We start from the raw sequence: 8,570 nt of genomic DNA on the forward strand, positions 1-8,570 counted from the left end.
AGTTACCAGTGAGCAATCAAAGAGGACCTCATAGACATTTGATAAAAAGAACTCATCCTGGTGTAAAACTACTGATTAGCTGTTAGAAAGATAGTAGGAATCCGTGATGCTATTTAAAAAATCCTACTCTGTTGATCCAGAAAACCCACGCCATTCCTAAGAAATGTGAAATATTCCAAAAGGCTGATAAACTTTTTTTTTTTTTTTTTTTTTTACGTTTTCATCCAAGCAATTATCCACTGCCAAAAAATAAGTAGTTTTTCAACTTAAGTAACTCATTTGGGGATAGTTGTTTCCACACTATATCAAGGACCATTTTACGTTCCTTGTACACCAGATGGTCCTAAAAATTTATCTGGTACAGCTTTGGTACAGTGAAGAAACTCACCACCTTGCAGGTGCTTTACCATTTCCCCAAACTGTGACTGTAATCCCATGCCCTTCATCTACTGCTGTCTTTGACAGCCTTCCCCACTCATCCCTGTCCCATCACTGCCACCTCCCCTGTCTCCCCATGCACTTCTCTTGATGCAGAGGCACTGCAGAGCTCATGGAGAGCAGGCATGGTCATGGGAGTATCTGGTGGCTGTCCTACAGAGAGCTCCCCTGCCTTCCCAGGAGATGTAGGGTGAATGAGCCGTACATTCTGGAGAAAATACGTACGTATATTGGCGAAAATGAAACTGAACTGCTCACAAGGACTCTCTGCCCAGCTCTGTAGCAGAGAAATAAATTAAACCTTACACGAAAATGGCTGCTGGTTTCACTAGCCTTTCTGCCTGTAGTCTTCTGCAGTTTAGTCATCAGTGCATTTCATATCCCTTCATTTTGTCCATCAATGTTGATACAAAATACCATCAGTACTAAAGAACAACTGTAAATTCCCACAAAGAGGATATTGTCAAGTGTTTCTCCATTCCCCGCCTGAAGGAAAGACTACATGTAGTATTGCCATTCTATTGCAGCAGCTTTTTTTTTAAACATAACACCTAGGGCTAGAGTCAAACCTTAAATCCAACAAGGCAAGTTTGATATTTCAGATAGTTATATCCTGTTATACCTAAGCTTTTAAATTAATCATGGCAATACTGAATTTAGGATAAGTACTCAATTCCCCAGAATTCTAGGAAAGTTTTGCACTTTCTAGTGAACCTTGTGCTGCCATGAATATACTGCCAGAAGATGCTCAAGATAGCTACTTCAAACACAATGACCTTAGTCACTACATTTACTGCAAAAATCTCCGATGTGGGGTCTTTTTGTTACTGCCCTCAGTTTCCCATAACCACCATCCCCAGGGCCTCAAAAGCAAAGAACTGGCAGCTCAGTATGCTAAGTAGAGGTCAAAGAGTGTTAGTGTGATCTTCTCTTCACACTCTTCTTCAGAGTGTGAAAATGTAGCATTCTTGGCCTTCATTTCTCTGCAAAAAGTGCTGAACTCCCCTTCCAGAAAAGGCACACATGCACCATGTTTCTAGATGACTAATACTGTATTCTGTGTTGCAAATGCACTTTATTCTGTTGTCATTATTTTTTCCACAGTCAGCCCAAGGGTGATTCTTGCATTATTTTATCTCATAGTAATGGGACAGTTCGGCAATCTGTCTCATTATCCAATATCACTCACCAACTCTCAATGGGTTTCACTTTCTCTCCTTCTAAAGAGAAAAAAGTGTCCAATTTACAAAAGCCACGCATTTGGGTTTTTTTGCCAAAGAGATGTGTGAATCAGGCTATTAACAGCTGCTACATGCAGATCAGCACATCAAGTTGATTGTGGGAAATAGCTCATGTCTGACCTCACAGCCTGACACAGACAGCACGGTCCGAGCAGAACACCCGTTAGCACATGAAGCATGGATGAACAGGTAGCTCAGAACACAGCTTTATGCCACAGTTACAGCAATGTTCAGGATAATTAAAGAGAGAATCAAAATAGTCAGGATAAAGCTGTATTTTTTAACCTGATTAAAAGCAAAAATATTGTGATGAGCCAGTCCCCATCACTACTGAAAAACAAGCACAGTGGTCAAACAGGGAGATGTGAAAAGAGTACACAGCTTTCAGCCCGCTGCAAGAAAAGGTCATCCTATTTCAGGGGGGATGCTTGTGTATGTTAGTTGTTTTTCATATCAACTGATATTAAGCCAAACATTATAAAAGGCTTAGTGACTAGATTCTTTCCTACACCATACTGCTGGGAAGCTGCACTGTTTAGAGGCTGTGATCTCTGATCGCAAGGAAATCCAGCAATAGCATCAGCAGTCAAATTGATAGCAGTGAGTCAGGCCAGTTTATCTCAGAAATTTCTGCTGCTGGTGTATGTAGTCAAAACCCTGGCAAGTATTACTGAGCTGAAATGAGAACTGGGGAAGTTTCACATCCTTGACCAGTGCTGGGCAACCAGCACCTTCTCAGCCCTCTTGCTCCAGAATATGCTTTACCAAATTTATTTTTCAATTAACCCTTGTTGTTGGCCAAGAAGAAGAAGAAGCAGCCAGATTTTCTCAGTGAGAATTACCCATAAGGACAGAAATGTTAATGCTTCAGCAGCAAAGACCAGCAATGATGACATGAGGCCAGCCAGTGCTAATGCTAGGCACTCCTGCACGTACAAAGAAATTAGGTTGAGGGAAACGATGAACAGAATAATGTTCTTTGCTGAAAGGTTCACAGCCCCAAAATCAGCCTGAGAAGCTGTGGTTACATACTGCAATATGTGGTAAGGAGATAAAAGGGAGGCTGGAAGAAGTGATACTGGGATGAAGCAACCAGTCACACTTACAGGAAACAGCCATGTACCATATTCTTCCAAAAATATCCAAAGCACTTGGAGGATCCTGTCCAGCTTTTGCTGGTGTCTATGACCCAGTTACATTGCTGCAAAATCATTTTAAAAAAAGTAAGAAAACTTAACTTTCAACAGCTTCTAAATACACAGCTGTAGAGAGGAATATGATGGTGCCTGCAAGCCTCAAGCTCCAATATAGGCTAAATATGTTCCAAGTTTAATTTCTGTAACTTCTTTCAGAGAGTGCCACCTCCACTTCTAGCCTGAAAGACTTGGAAACTTATTAAAACTCCACTTGTCTGAGATACAGTCTATATTAACAGGAAAAATTCACAAAGCTCAGTATCTTTTAAAGGCTGTATGGAGCAAGTGCAGCTCATAGCAAACCCTGAAGCTGGAGGAATGGAGCATAACACTTAGAGCTATCACAGAATGCCTACCACAATCCTAATGAATATGTGTTTAAACTCCAGACATCTGATGGTCAGTTATAACAGAGTGCTGTAAATATTAGAGAAGAGTGGTTTTGTAATGAATCCAATTGTAATGGGTCTCGCTCTGGGTGGTGCTGAGAAAAAACAGCTGTGTAATTGCAATGTGCTCTGCTGCTGTTCTGATTAGAGTTGTGATGGGATCTCTCTTAGCTTATATGATCTGGGAAAAATCTGCATATTCTCATTCAGTTGATGAAGCATCAATATCTTTAAGTTGGCCATTGAAACACCATCAGTAGAAAACAGCCAATGAATTACCCTTCAGTTCGGGTTCACTGCATTTTACAATTAACCACCAGGTCTGAGTTTTCTTACTTTTAATTGTAACTCTAGACATATAAATTGTCACATGTCTTGAATTATTGGTAAAGACATGTTGATGCAAAACATCAGTTAAATACTTTTGAACATGCAAATAAGTAGTTAATGTAGGCATTCAAAATTAGCATTTGACCTCAAGGATTTTCATGTGAGCTTTAATGCTAATCCATTAGGTGTGTTTAGACAATATAGTTTGCATTCTGAATTCCTGTACAATGCTTGTCCAATGAAGTGAATGGCTGTAGTTAATCTACTAGGGACTGCTGGTTTGATTAATCATTGTAATATTGCTACAGCTAGCAGCCACAGTCAGCTGGGCAGTACTGTTTTGTCACATACAGTAGGAACCCCAGTTCATCACAGTCTCTCACAAAAAAAAGAAGCAGGAGAGAACCCTGCACAATCCTGGAAAGATTCAAACAACTGTTCTTGCCCTCTCTCTGAGAGAAGTCACTGCCATCACTTCTGCATTTGCCCTTATGGCTTGCTGTTACACTGGACACAGCTCTCAAGAAGCACTGAACACATTTGGGTCAGTTACTCAGTGAATCATCTTTAGTCCATGAAAAATCAGATCAAAGAGCTGAGGAAACTGGGAAGGGAGGTAAGGGGATAACATTCCTTTTCTCCTCTTCACCAACTTCTTGGAAATATGGGAAATGCCTTCAGGACTTCAGCCATCTGCAAGGCTTGTGGCTTCTCTATTTTATTCTCAGCAGCTACATCTGGTTTCTGCTCAAGGGATGGCCCTTCACCTTCCCTTTTTCCTCTGACACGGACATCTGCAAAGTAATGAGAATGAAACCATTTCAGTCACTTTCAGGGAGACTGAGTGAGTTTTCTTGAAATATAACAGGAACTGAAAGCAGTAGCAGCTCTTTGAGCAGAACTGTGTAAGCTTATGCAGTGGCATCACATCTTGCTGCAATGCCAGGCTGCCTGGGGAACTTCTGTTCATTCAACACCTCTTCCAATGACATCTTACACTAGTTCATTTATTTGAAGTTCTTGAATCTGGAAATAATTAATGGCCAGTCAAAAGTGGAGTTCCCCAGGGTTCAGTATTGGGGGCAGGTCTGTTTAATATATTTATCAAGTGCACCCTCAGTAAGTTTGCGGACAACACCAAGTTGGGCAGGAGTGTTGATCTGCTGGAGAATAGGGAGGCTCTGCAGAGGGATCTGGACAGGCTGGATCAATGGGCTGATGCCAATGGTATGAGATTCAACAAGCCTCAATGCCAGGTCCTGCCCTTGGGTCACAACAACCCCATGCAATGCTACAGGATTGGGGAAGAGTGGCTGGAAAGCTACTGTGGTAGACAGCTGGCTGAATATGAGCCAGCATTGTGCCCTGGTAGCCAAAAGCATCCTGGTTTGTATCAGAAATAGTGTGGCCAGCAGGACTAGGGAAGTGATCAACCCCTTGTCCTGGGCACTGGTAAGGCCGCACCTGCACTATTTAGTTCAGTTCTGGGCTCCTTAGTACAGGAAAGACATTGAGGTGCTGGAGTGGGTCCAGAGAAGGGCAATAGAGCTGGTGAAGGGTCAAGAGCACAAGTCTGATGAGGAATGGCTGAGGGAACTAGGGTTGTTTACTCTGGAGAAGAGGAGGCTCAGGAGGACCTCATCGGTCTCTACAACTACCTGAAAGGAGAATGAGGGGGGGTGGGGTTGGTATTTTCTCCTAAGGAAGAAGTGATAGGACAAGAGGAAATGGCCTAAAGTTGTGCCGGGGAAGGTTTAGGTTGGATATTAGGAGAAATTTCTTCACTGAAAGGATTGTCAAGCATTGGAACAGGCTGCCCAGGGAAGTGGTGGAGTCATCATCATTGGAGGTATTTAAAATACATGTAGATGTGGCACTTAGGGACACAGTTTAGTGGTGGACTTGGCAGTGATATCTTAATGGCTGGACTTCATGATCTTGAAAGTTTTTTCCAACTTAAACAACTTTATGGTTCTGTGATTCTGACATCCAATGTTTGGCAAGGGCACTCTAATATATAAAAAAAAAAAAAAGTTAAAAAAATCAAATCTGTTTCTTCTTCTCTCCATGTTTAGGATATTTGGAAATTTCACAACAATAATTGCCAAATTCCATTCATGGTCCCCCCTCCTTCCTGACAAGCTAACTTTACTCCAGACCTCAGATACAGTAGATTCAGCTCACATCTAGACTTCCATTCATCCTAACCTTCTGTTAGCAGCACTGTTGTGACAGCTGTGCCTTGTGTCAGGACTGGCCAGCTGCAGGGAACAGGGGATGAGATAAATATGACAAAAGTGCAATTGTGACACCAGCTTTGTACAAAGGAAATCAGGGATTGTGCTGGCTCCCCAATGTGTATATGAAATACTACTTGTACTGCTCTGCATTTTTTTAACTTTTAATCAAGCCATGACCACAGGATTCTAAATGATAGTGACTTTGCCTTCCCCCTCTGGTGTCAGAAGTGACAACACCTTCCAGAAACACAGGCCTGTAGACTGCATCTTTTAGCCAAGCTGTAGTGGCTTTGGGTGCTTGACGCCCATTGATGTCTTGAGCATATGCTATCTTTTTAGGCGCGAGCTCACGGATTTCACTGGATAGGCTTTTCACAAGATCTTGGCCAAGAAAAATAAAACACCAACAGTTATCTCTCTGAAACACAGGCAAATAGAAAAATAAATCACTGCCCCATCTTGGCACCTGGTTTGCTTTTGAATACAACCTGCTTCAGCACATACTGTTTGCTATTGCTGAAAATAGGTGCCTCTAGTTCCGTGCCTTTGGAAGTCAACATGCTCCTTAGTGGCCTTGCTCTGCAGATGACGTGAAGTCAGCCTACGGATATTAGATGGAGTCCAAAATGTTTCATAACAATCGAGAGAGAAAGCACAGCTCAGGATCTGTTTGTGCTCAGTTGGGGCTGGGTTGCAGACCCCGACAAGCTTATCTGCTGATGTCAAGAGTGGTTTAACATGTGACACTGTGTGGAAACTGGCTGTGCAAGCGGTTGCAACATCCAGTAAGAGCAGCAAAGGCAGTAGGAGTACTACAAGTACTTTGCAACTACAGCAGTTCACGCTGAAGAAAATCCCCATAAAAAGCATTTACAGCCATCCTCTGACAGAGGCTGATTAGTAAGATGGATAGTAAGTGGGATAACTGAAGGTTTCCTAAGGCAGCTGTGGTGATTTCCATACCCCAGAGATAAGGCTGGGTGTGAGCAGGAGCCAGGAAAAAGTGGGATGTGACACAAAAGGGAGGAGAACCCACATTTTCCATGACCCAGGAACTTTCCCCAGTGCGAGAGAAAACAGAAACCAGAAGCACATTTGCGTCTTCTCTGGGGTAAAGGGATTAATCATAAAGAGAAAATGCCTTGTAATACTGTGACTCAGCAGAAAATATTACTTGGAAGCAGCTGGAGGACACAGCCACGACGCAGCAGTGAGTCAGGGAAACCTGGGATTTGGGCTGTTGTCTTCACCCTCCCCTCCAGACAGTCTTAAAATTTGGGAATAAGGTGATTGCTTATAAAAAGACACCTCATGTTGTCTTGTGTAGCCAGTATGGATTTGGACTGTACAGCAGAAATAGGAGTACAGAAGACATTATTTTCCTTTTTGTGATGTCTTCTTTGGCACTGATATTTCTACGGCAGCTCCTGTAGCATGGTCGTAGCAAAGCAGGGTGGTGAACCACACTGAGCCTTCTGACATGTACAGTAGTCTAAACTGATAGTAGTACAGACCTACATCACCAGCTTTTCCATAGGAAAAAAAGAAAAATGAGGTAAAAAAAAATCCTATCACCACAGCCCTATAGTCTGTGGTGGTTTTAGGGGAAGTTCTCTCAGAAAAGGGGATAAATAAATCATGTGTTGTCTTTTCTGAGAATGACCACAAGCAATGAAGCAAGCTTTCATCTCATTTTTGATGAAAGCTTTTTAAGCTTTCATCTCATGGAGTCAAAAGAAAATAAGTCTCATTCCCAAGACAGACATTGTGAAGGTAGGATGTTATCCAATTGCTCTCTTCTGTCTGATTTACTTAAGTGGTTCTGCAGAGCAATGAATTGTACCTGGGTACTAAATCAAAACACAAGTTAAAGGAGTTTTAAAGACTTTTAGGCTGTCCTGCTCATCTTTTAGGAAATGTTAATTTTCCATAAACCCTTCAGATCAACCTACATAGTGGTTTTCTTTTCACCATCTTATGTTACATAACAGTCTGAAGACCTCTGCCAGAAGTAAATCTCACAGTCACTGGAACAGGTTGCCTAAAGAAGTGGTAAATGCTCCATTGCTGGAAGTCTTCAAGGCCAGGCTGGACAGAGGTTTGGGCGACATGATCTAGTGTGAGGTGTTCCTGCCCATGTGGGGGTTGGAACTAGATGATCTTAAAGCCCTTTCCAAACCTAACTATGATTCTATGGTCAGTAGCAGTCTACAACTCACCAGGAAGCTGACTTTCCCCTGTCCTGATTTTATAACCCAAGATACAGACAACAAGCAGCAGGTAAATAGTTAAAGGAACCTAAGTAAGTGAAATAAACAGACTAAATAAAACTTAAATAAAATTAAATAGCAGGCAAGGGAAAGGTGATATACTGTGACAGTGAAGTTAGGTGGGATTACATGACCTAGTCACCACAGAGACCTGGGTAATTACAAGCCACTTCAGGATCATTTGTGTGGCAGACAGCATGAAAAGGTAGGATTTGGTGAAGAAAAGATGACGGTCTCATGAATTTGAAATAGTGCAACATGCAAAAATGTTAGGTATTTTATTTACTGGATGGATTCATGGATGTATTACAAGTCCATGAAACTGAAGCTGGGATCTGCACTATTATCAGTCATGATGAACAACCACTCTTTCCTTGCTGCTGTTCTCTTTTAAGCCTTGCTGCTCAGCACTCTGACATCTGAAAGATTATAATGAGCAATGCTGGTGGGTTTTTCTCCCAAAATT

The 8,570-nt window shown here is 42.0% G+C and overlaps 1 long non-coding RNA gene across 1 annotated transcript; it reads right to left on the reverse strand.

The window, feature by feature from the left end:
- Positions 1 to 250: 250 nt before the first annotated feature.
- On the reverse strand, positions 251 to 7,972 carry LOC133209237 (uncharacterized). Its single transcript, XR_009724638.1, has 3 exons — positions 7,009 to 7,972; positions 2,786 to 4,388; positions 251 to 924 (listed from the first exon to the last, which is right to left on the reverse strand). It is a non-coding gene; the product is annotated as an uncharacterized LOC133209237 (long non-coding RNA).
- Positions 7,973 to 8,570: the final 598 nt, after the last annotated feature.

This window comes from Neopsephotus bourkii, unplaced genomic scaffold (assembly GCF_033783945.1).
Source record: "Neopsephotus bourkii isolate Nb327-2 ecotype Australia unplaced genomic scaffold, CSIRO-AGI_Nbou_v1 NB_323, whole genome shotgun sequence".
Classification (NCBI taxonomy): domain Eukaryota; kingdom Metazoa; phylum Chordata; class Aves; order Psittaciformes; family Psittacidae; genus Neopsephotus; species Neopsephotus bourkii.